Source organism: Vombatus ursinus, unplaced genomic scaffold (genome assembly GCF_900497805.2).
Source record: "Vombatus ursinus unplaced genomic scaffold, bare-nosed wombat genome assembly UNPS02014791.1, whole genome shotgun sequence".
In the NCBI taxonomy this organism is placed as follows: domain Eukaryota; kingdom Metazoa; phylum Chordata; class Mammalia; order Diprotodontia; family Vombatidae; genus Vombatus; species Vombatus ursinus.
The window spans coordinates 66,949,689-66,972,118 of NW_020954569.1; positions in this window are offsets into that span (position 1 = coordinate 66,949,689).

The window sequence follows — 22,430 nt, forward strand, 5'->3', positions numbered from 1 at the left end:
TTGATAACTTTTGTAGAGAGCCATTTCAGTTGAATGATGGGATTAGAAGACAAATTGCAGAGGGTTTAGAAGAGAATGAGAAGAAATTGAGAGAAAGCAAGGTGTGTAGATAGTTTCTTCATGGAATTTTGCTGAAAAGAGAGAGAATGGACAATGGCTAGAGGGGATAGTAGGATGATTTCATGAGGGTTTTTAAAATGTGGGGGAGGCAAAGGTATGTTTGTAGGCATCAGGGAAGATAGAGTGTGTGTATATTAGAGAGAGGTAGAGAAGATAAGAGGAGATAAGATTAAGGGCACACATAGAGAGGTTAGTCTTGGAGAGAAGGGCTACCTTCCCATCAGAGACTGGAGTGGATGACAAAGGACCACTAGGCGGTGAAGTGGATAGAACACTGGGCTTGGAGTCAGGAAGATTCATCTTCCCGAATTCAAATATGGCCTCAGATTCTTTTTTTTTGGTTATTATTATTAATTTATTTTGATTTATCAACAATCACTTCCATATGCTTTTTTTTTCTTGCTTTTTGGTGAGGCGATCGGGGTTAAGTGACCTGCCCAGGGTCACACAGCTAGTAAATGTTAAGTGTCTGAGGCTGGATTTGAATTCAGGTCCTCCTGACTCCAAGGCCAGAGCTCTATTCACTGCACCACCTAGCTGCCCCACTTCCATATGCTTTTGAGTTTAAATTTTTTTCTCCCTTCCTCCCCACTACTCTCCCCAAGACAACACACAATCTGATATAGGCTATACATATACATTCCTATTAAACATATTTTAACATTAGTGATGTTGTAAGTAAGAATTAGAACCAATAGTCGAACCACCAGAAAGAGGAAACAAAACTCAACAGAAGAAAAAAAAATAGCAAATAGTATGCTTAGATCTGCATTCAAACTCCATAGTTCTTTCCTTGGATGTGGATAACATTTTCCATCATGATAGCCTCAGATTCTTACTAGCTGTATGATCCTTGGCAAGTCATTTTAACCCTATTTGTCTCAGTTTCCTCGTCTGTAAAATGAGCTAGAGAAGGAAATGGCAAACTACTCTAGTATTATTTGCCAAGAAAACACCAAAAGGAGTCATGAAGAGTTGGACATGACTGAAAAATGACTAAACATGACAGTAGGTGAGGATGTCAAAGGGATGTAAGTAAGGAAAAGGAGAGGAGAAGGATCTTGAGATTAGAGGACTTTTTCAGGGAAGCTAAGAGGGTTAGGGAAGAAGTGCTATGCCAGGCTTAAGGAGAAAAGAGAAAGTTTAAAAAAGCTAACGTGGTAAGTAGGATAGAAAATCAATTAGGGAGGAGTAGAAGGATTGCCTTACTGCAGTGCAGGCACCATTGAGACTAAATAGCATAAATTTGTAATGGAACCAGTCAGCATAATTTTGTGGCTACTTCCAACTCTGTTCGGCAGTACATGAGTAGGAGAAAAAGAGATAGATGGTAGGAGTAATCCAAGGTTGGAGGTTGCTAAGGTGTGATCAGCAATAAAACCACACAGAAGAAGGGGTTTGAGTGTAGAGGATAGTATGGAGTCGAAATGGTTCACCAATCAGTTAAAATTGGTAAAGGAGAAGAGTATATCCAAAGAAGGATTAATGACCTGGGAAAAAATAAATTTAAATTTAGAGGGATTGGAAAGTCATGGTGAGAATGAAGTCTAGGTTTAGGAGCAGTTAAGGAATAAGGAGAAATAGAATGTTAAAAGATTAAGATCAGAAAAGAAATTTTGAATATCTTCAACATTGAAATGGAATACTTATGGGTGATGGCAAGATATGACCATCTATATGTAGTTGAGGTAGAGTAGAGTAGGTAATGGGAGTTCAGCAGATTGAGGAACTGGGAAATTAGGGTATTTGATAGAGAACATCAACATATATGTAGTTATGTAGTCCATTAGCATGAGGGCAAGTGATGTGATGAAAAGGCTGTTAACTAGGCACTAAACTCATTGAAAATGAGAAAGAATATCCTGGAGATCAGTAGATAATGGACACCAGGATCTGGATTAGGTAATAAATTTAGATAGAGAGAGCCTCAAAGGAGAAATGATGATGATAGAAGGAAAGTCTGAAAGTGCCATTGGGAACAAGGAGTATTCTGACTCCCCTACTGGCACCAACCATGGAGTCATGAGGTATAAGAGAATATACAATCAGTATTTCAAATGAAAGGATGACCAGGGGTATGGTGTCATCATGGGAGTCACAAATCTCCGGGACTGAGGCAAAGAGCAACAGTGTGGAGTGTGTCCCTTGTTCCTCTACTAGAAAGCAGCAGGGGAAGAGAAGGAAGGGGATTTTTCTCTTCTCCACCTCAATGCCCCCATCCCAAGTCAGAAGCCGTGGAGTCTTGCAGCTCAGCTATTTGCTCAGTAGGAAACAGCAGGGAGCAGAGAGAAACACAAAGACACAGAGTCAGGGGCAGGAAACACCTTCAAGAAGCATGATCCCTTGCAGCAAAAAGAATCAATTATGGATTCAAGGGAGAACTGGCTCTGGCAATTAAGAGGAGAGCTGTGGAGAGGAATAGATCCAGGGATCCCAGCTGATTAAAGAGATTCTGTGCCTATGGAGAGTATCATGAAGATTACATAACAGGAGAAAGGAATTCAAGCCCCTACATATTAGGAGATGTGGTTTCCTCCCTTGGCCACATGTGTCCCTTACGTGTGTCTCTCACACCATGGTACTCTAAGTTTGTGCTCACTCTTCCTATGGGTACCATGTATACCTGTAGCAGAGTACATCCCACATTTAAGGGAGAGAATGTTTTGTTGCCTTTGCATTGAGCTCATTGTCACTCTTAAATGTAAGCTTCAAACCTGGAACTAACACTCTGCAGTAAACCCTACCGCTGGGGTCTCTGCTTCTGACTGGAGACGGTGGAAATGGAGAGCTCTTCCAATAACCTTTATTTAAGCAGGCACTCAGGCCAGTCACTGATTCATTTCTCTCTGGATTTTGCCATCATCTTCTCCCTCTTTCCCCCCACCCCAGGGTGACTAGATAAGTTACCCCCAGCTTTTCAGCTTCTTTTTGTATGTTGTGTTCCTGTGTCTATCTTTCTATCTGTCTTTCTTCTCTCTCTCTGTCTGTCTCTCTGTCCCCCCGTCTCTCTCTCTCTGTCTCTTTTTCTTTTCTTTCTTTCATATCTCCCGTGCTTACCACAGTGCCTAGCATCATAGTAGGCACTTAATAAATGTTTATTAACTGACTGACTGGCTTACCACTGGAGCCTCATGAGCTATAGTTTTAGCAGTGTGGGATCACAGTTATTTTTCCCTTTTTGCCTACTCACAGACTCACAGAATCTCAGAGTTGGAAGGGACCTCAGAAACCATCTAGTCCAACATGTACCTGAACAAGAATTCTCTCTATTGCATAACTGATGTGTGATCATATAGTTTTTGCCTGAAGGCCTTCAAGTGAGGGGGAACCAACTATTTCCCAAAGCGACCCATTCCATTTTTGGTTGGCTCTGATTACTAGGAAGTTTTTCCTTGCATCAAGCTCAATCTTCCTTTCTACAGCTTCCATCATTCTAAGTTTAGCTATTCAAATACTTGAAGACAATTATACTGGCCTAAATTTTCTCTCCTTTGGGTTGAAAACCCTATCCTAGTTCTTTCAACTATTTCTTGAATGCTGTGATATTTAGCCCTCTCACCATCCTGTGGTCCTCCTTTAGATCTGTTGCAATTTGTCTCTCTTCTCTCTCTCTATTTCCCCACCTCCCCATTACCCATGAAACATCTCCATTTCCATAGGAATAGGATTAGAGATGGGAGGAAATCATAGAACACAAATCCCTATTCTCAAGGGTTTATAATCTAGTTTGGGAAACAAGATTTACACTAGGAGAAAGTTCAATAATAATACAAGATAAAATATAATCAAATGCTAAATTACATGGATGTAGGTGTTAAAAGTAAGAATAATCAAAGTGGGTGAGAGTAGTTAGGGAAATATTCGGGGAGGTAGGAGTTGAATGGGCATGGTAGCATGGTGGCTAGGTAGTGCAGTAGATAAAGTGCCAGGCCTAGAGTCAGGAAGATTTATCTTCATGAGTTCATAAAAAACTAGCTGTGGGACCCTGGGCAAGTCACTTCACATCTATTAAATGAGCTGAAAAAGAAAATGGGGAGCCACTCCAGTATCTTTGTGAGAAAATTCCGAAAGGGGTCATGAAGAGTCAGACATGACTGAAATGAGTAAACAGCAACAGGAGTTGAATTGGGGCATTGAAAAAATGAATAGATATAGAAGACAGAATAGATAAGTAAAGACAAAGAGAGGGAACAATCCACAGAATGAAAACAGAGATACTGGACTCCTCACTCTCACTAACCTCATCTATCCAATTTGTTGCCAAATTTTGTTGTTTCTATCTTCCAGCAACTCTTTTAATATAAGTCTACTTCTTTCCACTTACACAGACAGAACCCTAGTTCCAACTTTCATTAACTCTTGCCTAGAAAGCTGTAATAGCCTTCTAATTGCCACCCCATCCACAAAGTTTCTACCCACTACTATTCATGTTCCACTCAAGGGCCAAAATGATTTTCCTATGACACATGTCAAAATGTTCCCAAGACCCTCTCATCTTGGAATATTCTCCTGGAAGACCTGCCAGATTGTCCCATCCTCCTCTGGCCTCTATTTTGTCAAGGGACCTAAGTGAGTCAGCCTTCATTCCCCTCAGGACTCTGTTCCTGGCTTTTGGACTTCAAACCAGGTCTCCAGGTCTGGTCTTCACCACCACCCCCTTCCTTTTGCATGTTGTTTTCCCTCATAAGATAATAAACTCCTTGAGGGCGGGGAATGTCTTTCTTTTTGCTGTTATTTGTATCTCTAGCACTTAGCTCAATGTCTGAAACCTAGTAAGGGCTCAATAAATGCTTGTTTCCTTCCTTCCCACTAATGAACTCTGTGGCTCCCTGCTACCTCTAGAACCAATTATACAGTCCTCTGTTTGCCATTTCAAAGCTCTTCACAACCTGGCCTTTCCTACTTTTCCAGTCTCATTTTATTTTACTTCCCTCCATGAACTTTGTGGTCTATTTACACTACCTATTTTCTGATTCTCCCACTTGATACTCCATATTCTATCTTGATGTTTTTGCACTGACTGCACCCCGACCTAGAATGTTGTCCCTTTTCACCTATGGCTTTTAGTTTCCCTTGGTTTCTTCAAAACTAAGTTCAAATCTCACCTGTAAGAGGGCTTACCTGATCCCCCAGCTACCAGTGCCTTCCTCCTTGAGACTGCCTTCCATCTATTCGGTAGGTATCTTATATTTACCTAGGTCAGGGGTGGGAGACCTTTGGCCTTGAGGCCACAGGTTTTCCACCCCTGACCTAGTTATTTACATATCTACAAATTTTGAGTTGTTGTCTCCATTACAAGGTGAGCTTCTTGAGGGCAGGAACTATGTTTTTGTCTTTTTTTGTACCCTCTGTGCTTAGCATAGTTCCTGGAATTGATTAAACACTTAATAAAGACTTATTGACCAACTAGAGTCCAGTTAATAAGTCATTCTCAGGGAAGCAGATGATTATTGTGTCTACAGAGCTGCCTCTGAAGAAATGATCAGTATTCAGTGTGTTGAGTCCAGGAAGGCCACCAAATTCCAGAGAGTCCTGGCCAAAAATTTTAAGATAAAGGCTCCATGATGATTCCAGGTAACTCACAAATTTTTAGTCATTTCTAAACCTCCTTAATAGCACAATGGCTCTCCTTTGCATCACATTTTAAGAGTTACAAAATGCTCTTTTCACAACAACCCTGTGAGGGTCAGTGATGAAAGTCTTGTTCTGCTCATGGTCACATAACTAAGGAAGTGTTAAAGCTAGCAGCCCAGTGGAAGAATAAAGAGTTTGAAGACTGTGAATACTCTTAGTTCTTCTGTTCCCATCCCCCAATCCTCAACCTTCCATTCCTCCTCCTCCCTACCTTATCCACAATCTCTTTGAGCATCAATTTCCTTTAGGTCAAATGTGAATAATAATATCTGCATGTTTACTTCCCTAAGCCGTAGGGAGGCTCCGAAGAGAATGTTGGGGAAAGGACTTTGAAAAGAATGGGCCCTAGTCTTGCAAATCCAGAGGCCAGGGTTCTGGTCTAAGCTAGGCCACCTACTAGCTGTTTAACCTGCAGTCATAGAATGTGAGACTTGGACCTTAAAGACCATCTAGTCCAACCCTCTCATCTTGCAAATGAGGAAACTGAGACTCAAATTGGTTTTAGGATTTGTGTGAGGTCAAACCCCAAGTTTGTGAAAGAGGTTAGGACTAGAATGCACAATTCCAGATACTCAACTGGAAAATAAACAAAGTGGACTCTGCTTTACTACCCTGGGATTTGGCTATTTTATTGTATAAATGGGAGAGTACTGCAGGATGCTCATATGTGTGTCATGGAGTCAGAAGGGTAAGATTTAAATCCTGACTCTGCTCCTTCCTGGCTGTTTCCCTTCAGTTTCCTACGCATTAAGTTAAAGTACTTGGGATATTCTCTAAGCTGCCTTCCACCTTTAACATTCTATGATTTAAACTCCTATTGTTTTCCTTTCTCTTTTTTTATGAAGGTTGAGAAGGTTTGAAACCAGTCACTTTTGTTCAAAATTCCACCCAAAAAAACCTCAGAACCTTATTATAAAAATCAAGAAAAACTACTTAGTACCAAGTACAGTCTGTGCAGGATATAGAACAAATTTAAATAACTTCCTCCTTTTGGGTCTTCCACAGAAAACAGGAGGTAATAGACAGACCCATCAGTTAGAATGCACATATTTACTTTTGCATCTAAAAGGTCCTTATTCAAAAAAGAGACTTGGAGCCTAGAGGCTGGGGTTGATACCAATCTCCTCTCCTCTCTTCCTCCCCTCAGCCGAGACTCCTTCTTTCTTTAGTTGTCTGTAGCCCTGCCAGACTCCAGGCTTGGCACATCACTCCTCCTCCCTTATCTCCAGTTGTCTGCAAATTTGCCTATCTTTACCTTTGTAGCTTTGCCCCAGTCTGGCACTACCTTGGCTCCACCTGGCTGAAACCCTTCCCCACCCAAGCCTTTATCTTACCCCACTTTGACTGTTATTGTTACCAAGCTCTCCTAGCACTGCCTTGCCTTTTCCTAATTCCATGCCTCTAGGCCCTACCTGAACAGAGCATCAGATTTGGAACTGGAAGACTCGGAGTCCCAGTTCCAATATTTACTAACTAAGTATGTTGCCCTGGGCTAGTTGCCTAACTTCTTTCAGCCTCAGTTTCCTCACCTGTAAAGTGGGATAATAATATTTGCACTCTCTTACAGGGTTGTCATGAGATAATATAAGTTTGGGACTTCAAGAGTCATTTAAATGGAAGCTACTTTGTGCTCAGCAGCAGTATGCTGGACACCAGTAATTACCATAGTCCATTTGGGCAGTGTTCTTCTGGCTCACAAGACCTAATGGTGCCAGTGGGTGGTGCCAGTATAGGCCTGAAAAATAAAGAAGTAGGCAAGAGGATCCCGTTTTTTCCAGGTCATTTCTGTTGGCACTATGGCCCAGAGGGCAAAGTCAGGAGTTTAAGATCCACAAGTTCAATGGAATCAACAGCTGAAAGGTCCAATACTTTCATTTTACATATAAGTGAATGGAGGTGAGATGAAGTCATTTCTAGCCCAAGGTCACATGACTAGTTAATGGCAGAGCTGGAATTTGAATCCAGGTCACCTGTCTACAAGGCCCATTCTCTTTCTCCTATCCACACAACTTCCCAGTGAGACTTGTTCTATCCCCCAGTCACAGACAGATCCTGGCCAGCCCATGTCCTACAGACAGATGGTGGGTCAGGAATCTCATTTTCTCATCTTTAGAGTCAAGAGTCATTCAGTCAACAAGGACTCACTGAATATTTATGCAGAAGATTCTCAGATCTACTTACCCAACTCTAATCTCTTTCCCCACCCCTAGTCTCACATCTGTAAATACCTATTGGACATCTTGAGCTGGATATCCTGCAAGCATTTTAAACTCAACATGTCCCAGACTGAACTCATCTCTCCCAACCCCCAAACCAAACACCCCCCGCTTCCTAAATTCCCTGTTTCTATTGAGGGCACCACCATCCCCCCAGTCAGCCAGGCTCACAATTTACTTGTTAGCCTCAGGTCTTTACTCTCTCACACCTTCCTTCCTTCCCTCCATATCCAGTCTGTGGCCACTGCTGTTGACCCGACCTTCCCAACACCATCTCTTGTATATGCCCTCTTCTCTTCTCTGAAACTGTCAACACTCTGGGGCAGGCTGTCATCCCTTCATGCCTGGACCATTGCAGTAGCCTGCTGGTGAGTCTCCCCGCTCCAATCCATCTTCAACTCAGACATCAAAGTCATTTTCCTATACAGTGCACATCTCACCACACCACCCCTCTATTCAATAAATTCCAGTGGCTCCCTATTATATTAGGGAGTAAATATAAAATCTTCATTTGGCTTGTTGATTGGTTCACCCTCTCTAAACTCCACACCTTCAGACCTTTATAACCTGGCCCCTTCCTACTTCTCCAATTTTCTTACACGTTGCTTCCCTCTACTAGATACAGGGACACTGGTATCCTTGCTGTTCTTCCGACAAGACACTGTCTCCCAGCTCTGAGTATTTTCCTTGAAATGTTCTCTCTCCTCTCTCTAACTCCTTGCTTCCTTCAAGTCTCAGCTAAAATTGTGCCATCTACATGAAGTTTTTCCCAGTCCACCTTAAGGCTATTGCCTTCCCACTGAACCTACCTCCAGTTCATCCTGTATATATCTAATTTGTATGTAATTGTTTACAAGATGCCTCTCCCCTGAGACTGTGGAGTCTGTTGAGGGCAAGGACTGTTTTTTTCCTGTCTACGCCTCCCCAGGACCTACGTACAGCATCTGGCACAGAGTAGGTCCTTAATAAATGCTTATTGACTAAACTCTGACCTGTCTATGATGTATCAGGACCTGTGTTCCAGGGCTAGGGACGCAAAGATGCAAACTAAACAGTCTGGGCTCTGTTAAGGGGAAACACCATGTCCATTCTCTTTGCTCTTTCTTTAATTAGCCCTTTTCTGCAACTGCGAGTACCAGCCGAACACTAAGTCCTCTTGGTTCCATTCACAGGCTGGCTCCAATCTACCTTTTCATCTTTATTTCACATTGCTCATGATATCAAAGGATCACAGGCTTAAGAAAGGAACCTTGGAGGCCTCCTGGTCCAACCTCCTCATTTTCTCCCTCAATTTTCTTTAGTTCAAATTCGAATAATAGTATCTGCATGTTTACATCCCTAAACTGTTGGAAGGCTTTGAAGAAAATGTTTGGGAAAGCACTTTGAAAAGAATGGGCCCTAGCCTTGCAAATCCAGAAGCCAGGATTCTAGTGAGAATCTGGAACTGTGGATTCTAGTCCTTGACTCTCCCACTAACTTGGGATTTGATCTTGGACAAATCCCAAATCCTCTTTGGGTCTCAGTTTTCTTATTTGCAAGATGAGAAAGTTGGACTAGAGATGGTCTTTAAGGTTCTTGTCTCACATTCTATGACTCCAGGATTAAACAAGCTAGTAAGTGGCATGGGGTATCCTGTGGGAGAACCAGAAAAAAGACAAATGTAATTGGACTGCAAAGTTCACAGAGGGGAATGATGACAGGTGAGGATACAGAAGCTCTGAGAGGTTTAAGTAACCTCTCCAGTCACAGGAACCAAGGTCACACAGGTAGTAAATTGCAGAGCTAGATTTCTTCTGACTCCAAATCTACTTTTTTCTTTCACAGACTCTACATTCCAGCCAAAAGAAGCTACTTGCACTTCTCTGAACAACAACAAAAACCCACCAGTGACCTCAGGAGCATTCACACAAGCTTTGCCACGCCCCCCCCCCCCCCCCCCCCGCCCTCCCATGCCTGGCACTATCTTCTCACTTGGGCCTTTCAGAATCTTGATTTTCCTTCACGGCCCAGCTCAGGTATCACCCAAGTGAAGCCTTATCCAAGCTGTTGGTGTTCCCTCCCTCCTCAAACTAATTTCTTTGTCTAATTTCTCTTTGCTTCCTTTTACTCCCCATCCTGTATCATACTTGTTGGGTTATCTCACCCCACACAGATCCCAGTAGACACAAGCTCCTTGAGGTTATAACTGTTTCATTTTTATGTCTTTAGCACCTGACACAATTTCTTGCACGTTATAAGCTTAAACAATGTTTGTTGAATTGAATTGAATTAAAATTGACATAGGTGGGTAGGTGGTGGGGTGGATAGAGTGTTTGGCCTGTAGTAAGAAGACCTAAGTTCACTTACTAGCAGTGTGATCCTGGACAAGTCACTTAACCCTATTTGCCTCAGTTTCCTCATCTGTCAAATGATCTGGAGGAGGAAATGGCAAACCACTCCAGTATCTTTGCCAAGAAAACCCCAAATGGGGTCAACAAAGAGTCTGACACGACTGAAATGACTGAACAACAGCAAAAGGGGACTTTTCTGCCAGCCTGCAACTGTTAATTTAGTGTCCCTGCTGCCTGCTCAGGAATCAGTGTGTAAAATGCATGGGAAAGGATATCACAAAGAGGTTCATTCATCTCTCAAACTAGGCATATCCTCTGCTCTCTAGCCTGCATCCTTAATTCTAGTCCACTTTGTGTTTCCTCATTTTCTCACTCACTATATTCCATCTCCGTGACTTTGCATTGGCTATCGCCCATGTTTGGAATACTCTCCCTCTACCTCCTTTCCTGGCCACTTCAAAACTCTGCTTATATCCCAACTTCTGTAGGAGGCCTCCCCTCCTCCACCATCCCTGCCATTGGTGCCTTCTCTCTACCCTGTTTATATTTTCTATGTATCTAGTTATTTTATTGTGTCCCCTATTAGAATGTGAGCTAAAAGAATGTAAAGGTTATTATTAGTTCTGCCTTTCTTTGTAACCTCAGTGCTTAGCACAGTACCTGGCACATAGTAAACCCTAAAGAAATGTTTGCTGAATTCTTGACTTCACTGGCATACTTTGACTATGAGACAGAAGGAGATTAAAAAAAAAAAAAGCAAGATTTCCCATATGGGAAGTAGGTCTTTTTTATAAAGGGTACAAGTCTAGGAATCAGAAGACCTGGTTTCCAGAACTGACTCTTTCATGAAGTAATTGTGTGATTTTGGAGCATCTCTCTAGGTCTTAGTTTCTTTGTTTGTAAAATGGGAAGAAGAGAAAGATATTAGAGCCTTTTGAAAAATACGAAGTGTTATTTATATACATCCCAAGTGTTTTCCCCAAATACAGAAACCAGATGAAATTTCCCTTTTCTCTGACCCACAAAGAAGCTATTCCATCTCAGAAAGGGATCAGACTAGGGGTGGGGAACCTGAGGCCTCAAGACCACATGTAGCCCTCTAGGTCCTCAAGTTGGATTCCTTGAGGAAGTCCTTGTTGGATTCCATCAAAGAACCGCATTTGAGGACCTAGAGGGCTATATGTGGTCTGGAGGCCACAGGTTCCCCACCCCTGGATCAGACTTTTTAATATTTGGTGCAAATTATAATCAGGTCAAGGAAGTGTGGATCATAGAAACCTCAGAAGTGTATATGTCTCCCCTTGTGTCCAATGGTATAAGTTTAGATACCAGACACAGTTCAAATTTCAGAAAGATTCAAGATTCCCTTTATCTTTTTGTAACAAGAGTAATCAGGGAAAGCCTCTGATTTTCTGAACTAGGTCATTTACCGTGGAGCTAGCCATCTGCTCTGAACCCCATTGGAAAAGGTGGAAATAAGATGAAAATAATGACTGTTGACATTTATATAATGCTTTAATTTGATTAAAAACATACATTAAGCACTCCAACTATGCATAAAGCACTGTGTTATGAAGCTAAAAAAAAATGCTTTACTTCCATTAGCTCATTTGATGATGGAAGGGCAGTGTCCAGGAGGGGGAATGAGTCACAGGTACATAGTTACAGGGGTAGGAATAGGGGACTGGACCTGTCATTTCATTGTAATAGGGAACTCCTAGGTAATCTACCAATTCTGGGTATCAATCAACTAGTACTGATTATGAACTTATTAAGTTCAATATGGCAGCATTGTGCTAAGAAGGCTGGCATCTTCTCTGCAGTTTGTAATCTTTTTTTTTTTCTTGCTTTTTTTTTTATTAATTTATTTTGATTTATCAACAATCACTTTCAAATGCTTTTGAATTTAAAATTTTTCTCCCCCTTCCTCCCTACCACCCTCCCCAAGATGGCTGCAGAATCTGATACAGGCTATACATATACATTCCTATTAAACATATTTTCACATTAGTGATGTTGTAAGTAAGATTAGAACCAATAAGAGGAACCACCAGAAAGAGGAAACAAAACTCAACAGAAGAGAAAAAAAACTAGCAAATAGTATGCTTCGATCTGTATTCAAATTCCATAGTGTTCTCTTGGTTCTGCTCACTTCACTCAGCATCAGTCCATACAAGTCTTTCCAGGTTTTTCTGAAGTCAGTCTGTTCATCATTTCTTGTAGCACAATAGTATTCCATCATATTCATATACCACAACTTGTTCAGCCATTCCCTAATTGATGGGCATCCCCTCAATTTCCAATTCTTTGCCACCACAAAAAGAGCTGCTATAAATATTTTTGTACATGTAGGTCCTTTTCCCATTATCTTTTTGGGATACAGCCCTAGAAGTGCTATTGCTGGATCCAAGGGTATGCACATTTTTGTAGCCCTTTGGGCATAGTTCCAAATTGCTCTCCAAAATGGTCAGATCATTTCACAACTCCACCAACAATGCATTAGTGTTCCAATTTTCCCACATCTTCTCCAACATTTATCATTTTCTTGTTTTGTCATCTTGGCCAATCTGATAGGTGTGATGTGGTAGCTCAGAGTTGTTTTGATTTGCATTTCTCTAATCAATAGTGATTTAGAGCATTTTTTCATATGACTATAGATGGCTTTAATATCTTCATCTGAGGGGGCAGCTAGGTGGTGCAGTGGATAGAGCACCAGCCCTGAGTCAGGAGGACCTGAGTTCAAATCTGGCCTCAGACACATAATACTGACTAGCTGTGTGACCCTTGGCAAGTCACTTAACCCCCATTGCCTAGCAAAAACACAAACAAAAAAAAAATCTTCATCTGAGAACTGCCTGTTCTTATCCTTTGACCATTTATTAATTGGGGAATGACTTGTATTCTTATAGATTTGACTTAATTCTCTATATATTTTAGAAATGAGGCCCTTATCAGAGACACTGCTCGCAAAAATTCTTTCCCAATTTTTTACCTTCTTTCTAATCTTAGTTGCATTGGCTTTGTTTGTGTAAAACCTTTTCAATTTAATGTAATCAAAGTTATCCATTTTGCTTTTCATAATGTTCTCTCTATCTCCTGTTTGGTCATGAATTTTTCTGTTCTCCATAAATCTGACAGGCAAACTATTCCTTGCTCTCTCAGTTTGCTTAGGGTATCAGCCTTTATATCTAAATCATGAACCCATTTTCACTTTATTTTGGTATATGGTGTGAGATTTTGGTCAATGCCTAGTTTCTGCCATACTCTTTTCCAGTTTTCCCAGCAGCTTTTTTTTCAAAGAGTGGGTTCTTATCCCAGAAGCTGGGGTCTTTGGGTTTATCAAATAATAGATTACTATAGTCATACTATAGTCTTGCATACTTAACCTATTCCACTGATCCACCACTCTATTTCTTAGCCAGTACCAAGCAGTTTTGATGATTGCTGCTTTGTAATACAATTGAAGATCTGGAATGGCTAGGCCACCTTCCCCTGCATTTCTTTTCATTAGTTCCCTTGATATTCTGGACCTTTTGTTCTTCCAAATGAATCTTGTTATTATTTTTTCTAACTCTATAAAAGAATTTTTTGGTAGTTTGATTGGTATGGCACTGAATAAGTAAATTAGCTTAGGTAGAATTGTCGTTTTTATTATATTAGCTCGGCCTACCTGTGAGCAGCTGATGTTTTTCCAGTTATTTAGATCTGACTTTATTTGTGTGAAAAGTGTTTTGTAATTGTGTTCATATAGTTCCTGAGTTTGTTTCAGGAGGTAGACTCCTAAGTATTTTCTAATGTCTACAGTAAGTTTAAATGGAATTTCTCTATCTCTTGCTGTTGGGCTTTGTTGGTAATATTTAGAAATGCCGATGATTTGTGTGGGTTTATTTTATAGCCTGCAACTTTGCTAAAGTTGTTTATTATTTCAAGTAGTTTTTTACTTGATTCTGCAGTTTATAATCTTAAAAGAGTGTCCTATAGCATTGAGAGATTAAGTCATTTGCTCAAGGGCACACAGCCAGTAATATGTCAGAGGCCAACTTGAACCCAGGTCTTGTAGGCTTCTTTGAGGCAGGCTCTCTACTGCTGCCTCTCATACATGATGTAACACACACTATTACATGAATAGAGAAATTCAAAACAGAGTGTTGTGTGAGGTGTGAGGGGAATGGTTGTTACCAGTGAAGAGTGACAGAGGGCTCAGCATTTGAGCTGGGGCTTTAAGGATAGGTATGATTCATAGAATCATAAAATTCTAGACCTGGAAGGAGCCTTGCCTTTTGCCCTTGACTGGCCCCTACCTAGTCCAATTCTATTTTCACTGTACCCCACAATTAGATATCTGCATGGGCACAGCTACTGAACCATTTACAAGATTTGTGGTTTCATCAATGTGGGTGCTCTGACGTCCAGTGGTACATCTTACTCCTCTCCATCTTTGTGGATGGTTTTCATGATGTGTACACATGAATACGTGTTTGCATACATGCACATACACATATTATTTACACACACGTGTAACATATACATATAGTCAAGATCTGTGATTTCATCTCTGAAGGGAACTCCCTCTTATGCAGATCAGCAAATAACTACAATTCTGCAACTTATGGTCTTAGACAGTTGCCAAGGGAGCGTGGAGAAGCCAGGAAATTTGTTCACAGTTACACAGCCAGTAGGTATCAGAGGCAGGACCTGAACCCAGGTCTTCCTGACTCTGAGGCTAGCTTTCTACCTACCATCCCATGCTAATAGAGAGATAGGTGTGGATAGGTATACACACACACACACACACACACACACACAGAGGTATATATATGTATACACACACATATATATCATCTATATACATATATACATATATGCACACACACATATCCATATACATCTATATGTCAGTTAATAAGAATTCAATAGCACCTACAATGTGCCAGGCACTGAGCTAAGACCTTGAGCTACAAAGACAAAAGTTCTCTTTCAATGACTCATCAGGGCCATGGAGATCATAGGCATCATGGGATCATAGATTTGAAGCTGGAAGTGAGGTCAGACACAATCTCCAACAGCCCTTTTGTTTTACAAATGATGAAACTGAGGCTCAGAAAGGTTTGCTAACTGAGCCCAAGTATGTTTCCACCAAGCTGGAAAGGCTTCCACTGAGGCCCAGTGATACTCTCTGTATCTGTGTCCTGAAGGCCAGGGTAGCCAAATTCAAAATAGTTTGTCACTGGTGCATTGGCCAACCAGGTGACAGAATTTTTTCAGCCACAACAACTCATGAAGAGGTTGCAGTATGAGATGTACCTACACAGATGAAATCATGCATTTTTGAAGTATGAGCTTGAGTGCACACAGAAAGCAATGCCACCTGGACTCTGACAGACTGGATCTCTGCAGTAAGATGGGGCTGTGTTTTTTATAACTTCTTTACAGACACTAATTTTACTAGCCAATAACCCTCTAAGTCTCTTTCAGTGGGATAAACTGAGGTACTGATTGCTCAATGGATTGTCTAAGGGTCATAAAGTTTCATCATTTAAGTCTCTTGATTTTTCCTGGTTTATTAAAAGGCAGCATGACCTAGTCAAAAGAGTACCAGCCTCAGAGTCAGAACAACCTGGGTTCAGTTAACATGTCAGTCAGCAAACATTTATAAGAACTTAATTTGTGTCAGGCACTATGATAAGCACAGGGATACAAAAAAAGGCAAAAAATGGTTCCTGTTCTCAAGGAGCTCACATTGTAATAGGAGAGACAAACTGCCAAAATTTTTACCTACAAACAAGATATATACAGTGTAAATAGAAGGTAATCTTGGAGAAAAGACACAAGCTGAGGTGACAGAATCAAGGACCAGGAAAAGCATCCTCCAGAAGGTGGGATCTGAAAGGAGGCCAGGGCACCCAGGATGCACAGGTGAGGAGGGACAGCATTCCAGGCATGGTTTACAGTCAGTAAAAAGCCTGAGTCAGGTGACAGACTGTCTTGTGCAAGGAACAAGGAGGCCAGTGTCACTGGAGAGAATGAAGCAGAATAAAGACTGGAAAGGCAAAGGGCCAGGTTGTGAAGGGCTTTAAATTCCAAAGAGAGCATTTTATACTTGATCCTGAAGTCATTGTTGTTCATCCTTCATTCTCAAACCATTGGAGTTTACCAAATAAAGGAGTGGTATGTTAAGACCTGTGCTTTGGCAGCTGAGTGGAGGATGAATTAGAGTAGGGGGAGACTTGAGGCAGGGAGACCAAACAGTAGGCTATTGCAATAGTGCTGTCTCCAAGAACTACTGGTTTTGTGACCTTGGGCAGGTCATTTCACTTTTCAGTGGTCCAGGTAACTCTCCAAGACTATTCAATACAAAAAGCTATGGATTTGCCCTAGTAGAAGCATTTCCTTCCTTGGAATTGTAACAGTTCTGAACCCCCCCAAAAAAAGCAACCTGGCATAGTAGAAGAAACACTGATCTGAGAGGCAGGAGAATTGGGCATTCAGTCTTAGCTTTTTCTTTAACTATGTGATGTTGGGCCATTTATTTCATATGTTTTTGTCTGTTTCCCCACCTGCAAGTAATGGGGTTGGATTTGTTTTTTAAGGTCTTCTCTGGCTGTAACATTTGCTATAAAATTTTTTTTTAAATATAAACTCATCTGAAGTTGTTTCTAATTTATAGTGCTTCAATTCACTTTGAGAAGGATAACAAAGTGATAGAAAACCACCTAATTATAATCCATAAGAAATTCCAATCAACTTGGTCTATACCCTTGTGTCCTACCCCTTGCTCCCCATTCCTTCTTTCCTGTGTCTTAAGGCATTTGCAGCTCTAAATTTCTGCAGGTTCATGGAGCTAAGACTGATGAAGGGATGATCCAGAATTTGACTTACTTGCCACCAATACACAATCTTCGGAACCACCCCGGGTCTCATCTGATGCTTAGGAGACATCCGTAAAGAACTTGTCATCTAATAACCCAGTTGACAGCAAGCATTTATTAATCACTTGCCAGGCAATGACAATACAGACCAAAAAAAAAAAAACCCAAACAAAAACGAAACAGTCCCTACCCTCAAAGAGTTTACAGTTTATTAGCAGAGATAATATGCATACATAAAACATATACAAAGTAAATAAAAAGTCGTTTGGGGGCTGAGGAATACTAATAGCTGAGGAGATCAGAAAAAATCTTATGCAGGTGTATGAGCTGAGCTGTCAAAGGAAACAGGGTGGGAAAGGTGCAAGTCAGCCCAGCTTGTGCAAAGACTCAGGGGGAGATAATTGTATATGAATATTGGATGTGAGAAACAACACATGGGCCAGGTTGACTGATCCACAGAGCTCGTGGCAGGGAGCAGAGCCTGGAAATGTAGGCTGCAGCTTCTCTTTTGTTTTTCAGTTGAGAGGAGCTAGGTCCTCACACCCTCTCCTCCCCCAAATGATTCTGAGTTTGTGCCGATTCCATTTGGTGCTTTGGTTGTACTGCAGACCCGCCCCAAGTGAGTCAGTGAATCAGTCAGTGGGGCTGGGAAAACCAACAGGCGAGGCCTAAGGTCGGTCATCTGATCTATCGGGTAGAGAACACAGATAAAGAAAGATAGAGTTAGATCAATGAGTAGATGTACAAAACTGCACACACACATACAAAACTCACATGGTAAGAGTGAGAACAAGGCGGAGGGAGTGAGAAAGACATATACTCACTCTTACAGTGTTCAAAGAGAAGTTAAAGAAAAAAAAAAAGGGAGGCAGGTTCAAGTAATCCTGTAATGCAGGTCTGAGCTAGCCTGTAAAGCACAGGGATTTTAGCAAAGGAGGAGTGAGTTCTCCAGAACAGGACCAATTAAAACCCTTTAAATAAATTGTTCCCTTGACTTCTTTCAAAGTTTAGCTCTAATAGCCTCTTTCATTTGTCTCAACCATCTCTCCCTCTCCCCTTCCCCCTACCTTACTCAAGTTAAACTTATTCCTTCACCACCCATGACAGAAATGCTCATTCCTATTACCTCTTCTGAGAAATCACTATAGGCCAGGTTTGGGGCAATACACAGAGTTTTGTCCTACACCTCTGGGCTGTTCTCTCATGCCTCATTGGGGAGGGAGGTGCTTAGGGAGAGGGAGAACAGGAGAAGAGCTTCCGAGGATGCAGTAAAAAGTTTATTTCCTGGCACTAACTTGGGATGTCCACATTACTCACCCACAGTGGAGCCATGCAGGTGAGTTAGGCAGGCAGGCCCTCCCTGAGACAGGGCAATAAAACCTTTATGGCACTCCACAGTATGACATACTTAGTTGACAACACCTCTTGGTCTTCATTCTTCTCTCTTTCTGTTTAAAAAAAAAAGTCTTTCTCACAGTTCCTCTTCCATTTTGGGATTGTCATTGTTCATTTCTGTGAGACTTATTTAGTAGGAAGATCTGAAGAGTTTAACACGATTTGGGGAACAAGAAGACTTATCAGCAGAACGGCTTTTCCCAATGTTTATAGGTGTTACAGAAATAATTGATGGAACTAAACAGAATGAGGTTATCATGACCTCATACGAGTTATAAATACAGCATCTGTGCCTTCTTACCGAGTATACCATACAATTCAGAAAAGCAAACAGCTTTTAATTTTCTGTCATCTGCACTGTATTTCCCTTTTGTATCCACCGGAACTTCAAGGCGAGTGGGAGGGAGGACAGAGACATAAACGTACCTATGAGCTCTTAAAAGTGTTCCTGTCTCCAGGCATAGCTTTGGAGTACCTGTTTATTTTCTGTACGAGTGTCTGGTTTTTCATGAATCATGCAGCTAGCCCAACAAGGTTAAGCAGCTGGCCTAGGATCGAACAGCTGCTTAATGGACCAGTCAGGACTAGAATCCAGTACTTAACTCCCAGACAAACTCGTATACCTTCCAAAAGAGAAGGCTTTTCTTTATTAAAGATTATTTTCAGGATTTCCATTGGACCACCATTGCCACTATCCAAGAAAAGAAACGGGAAATTTTCAGTAAACTAGTTCAAGAAAAGTAATAGTTTCTTAATAAGTATGTTTGACATTACTTTGGACTTGGTCTAGACCAGCTCAGACTACGCTCCCCTGGTGCTATGAAGATCTGAGTTAAAGGTCCCAGTGTTCTCCATACGGCAGGACTATTTTTAAGTTTTTAAGTACTACTTCTACCATCCTCCAAAGACTGCTGACACCACTGCCGGCCACCTCCAGGCACCCTTGGCCACAGGGACCCAGCCTTCTGTCTACACCAGTGTGAAGTCTTGACAGCTCACTTCCCTTCTCGAGGGGGTGCTCAAAGAGCCTTCCCTTTCTTCTACTCCAGTCTCCTCTGGGTGACCCTGGCTCCCAACACACCAGGCGGCACCAGCCAGTCTGATTACAGGGGTAGACTAAAGCCCTAGGGATGGGATATCCTTTGCCATCTCCCAGTGGCTCTTCAGAACCACTCTACCCTCCGCCCCTCCCCCCACCCCCATTACCCAAGGGGTATTGGAGGAGGACATTTGGGATGGGAATGCATTGATTTCAGAATTCAGACACAAACCAAAACACTAAAGTTAGTTCCCGGGGGGGAGGGGAGGGAGATGTTGGAGAAGCTGGCGGTGGGGTGGGAGTGGGTGGAGGGGGGATGGCTGGACTGTGCTATTTACTGAGCTCCCGCAGGGTTGGGGTGGGAAGAAAGGGTCGGTGTCGGAAAGAGGGAGGGTAACGGACGCGGGAGAGGAGAGATAGAGATGCATGAGTATCTGCAGGAGTTGACTTTCCTTCTCCACTCTCAACTCTATAAAGTATCCAGAAAAGCAGACTTGGGCAGCAACACTGCTGGGAGAAGGTGGGGGAAGGAAGAGAGCACAGGCCTTAACCCTTCACTTGGCTCGGGGTCCATGTGCATGTTCCTATGCGTGCAAGGGCTTCTCCTTCGCCCCTGCACCGAGGATCACGTGCATGCGTGTGAGAGTGTGTGTGTGAGTGGACGCGCGCGCGTGTGCCTGTGTGCGCGCGCGCAGTCCCAAATGCCACATCCCCGGCGGCAGTCTGTCTGTGACTCAGCTCCGTGGCGGCAGCAGCTTCGCGGGCCCCGGGTCTCGGCGGCGGCGGCTTGGCTGCAATTACTCAGCTGCCGCAGAGCTTTCTCAATGCGCGCGCTCGCGCTCGCCGCGGCCGGGGAAGCGTAGCTGCGGGGCAGGGGCTGCTGGGGGAAGGGAGGGAAGAGGGGGGCGGCAGCCGGGGGGGCGGGGCCGGGCTCCCTGCTGAGCCGGTGTCCCCACCCTCCCGCGCGCCCTCGCCAGGCTCCGGGCGCTGCGGGCGGCGGTGCAAGCATCCCGCGCCAGCTGCGGGCGAGCCTGGCCAGGGGCCAAGCCTTCCCGGGCGCGAGGGAGGGGACAAGGAGGATGGAGGTGGAGCAAACTGGAGAGAGAGAGAGAGAGAGAGAGCAAGGGTCCCCGCCCGCCCCGCATCCGCGCAGTGCGGGCCCCAGGTGAACTGCACCCGGTGACACCCTTCGCCTGGTGACCTAAGGACTTAGGAAGGAGAATGAGCCTTCCTGGGACTCCAGGACACTTCTGGGTTCGGAGTGTCAGTGAATGGGCGGGGGCCCCCGAGTCGCGGCGGCGGCGGTGGCGGCGGCGGGCCAGTAAATGTTAATGACTGCAATCTTGCCTGGCTCCACCACTGACTCACCCGGTGACCCAGCCTCGAGTCACCTCCGCTCCCTCCCTACCGCCCTCAGGCCTCAGTTTCCCCAGCTGATGAACAAAGAGGACAGTTCTTCACCCAAAGTGCATTCACACTACATACCCGATCCCAGTCAGGGGGCACTGGAGGGAATCTTTTCAATTAAACGTGGGGAGAAAGATCCACCTTGAATCTCTTATCCAGGGTGATAATCCTCGAATCTTGGAGTTTGATTTGTTTTGTTTGTTTTTGAAGGGGGTGGTCAGTTTAAACCTCTAATCTCACCTAACCAGATTTGAGTTTTACCCCTTTCACTTAAACCTGGCTGAATGTTTCAAAGAGCGATGGAGTAGCTCATGGTATGTTTTATTTTTATGTAATATTTATATATCATGTAAATGCACATGTAATGTATTAAAATCATTTTATATTAAAGTGCTTTACAATTTCCAAAGATTCACATACGTTATTATTTAATTTAATCCTTAACAACACACTTGGGAAGTAACCAGAACAAATGTTACTGTCTTCCTTTTGTAGATAAAGAAACTGAGATTCAAGGAGGTTTTGACTAATTTACAGCTTCTCCTACTGTATTTACCAAATGCTCCCAAAACCTTTAGTCACTAGGGAGAAGAAAAAGAAACCAGGCAACGGAGGCATACACGGCCCCTAAGTGTGGAGAATTGGCTGTAGGATATTTTTCATTTTTTCTAATAGAAGACTGTGACCTTACGAAAGGCAGAGTGTTGTAATGGAAAGAACACTGGAGTCGAGTTCAAGTGTGACTTACCTTCTATGAGTATGTCAAATCACCTCTGCCCTGGTCACCCCCAGACTTGCTTCAGCTTGTCAGGGAACAAAATACTTCCAAATATGATCTGACGGTAAGATGCCAAGGGTTTGCTTATCATTTCTGTGCAGACTACTTCCAAACCTGTATGATTTATGCCCAAGATCCTTTCCTGAATTCTGGTGCTCTGTTACCAAATCTTGCTAGGCATCTTATCCTGGCTATCCTAGGAATCTCAAACTCCACATTTACAAAAGCCACTCTATATTTCTACCCTAACCTATCTCCTCCTAACTTCCCAGTTTTGTGGAAAGTACCACCCTTCTTCCAATCACCCAGGTTCCCAACCAATATAGTCACTCTCAACTCTTTGTCCTCACCCCCTCCATACCCAATCTTTGTTGATCATCTCCAATTTATTGTGTATGTGTTGTCTTTGTAATGGGTTTTCCAGTGTTATCTCCTCCCATTAGACTGTGGGCTCCTTGAGATTAGGGATTATTTTTTGCTTCTTTCCCCAGAGCTATGTACAGTGCTTGGCACATAGTAGGTACTTAATAAGTGCAAATTAACTGGCTTACTAAAGAGTTGCTGTGTCTTGTTGATTCTATCTCCACATTTCTGACATTTGTGACTTCCTGTCCACTCACACAGTTACCACCATGGTTCAGG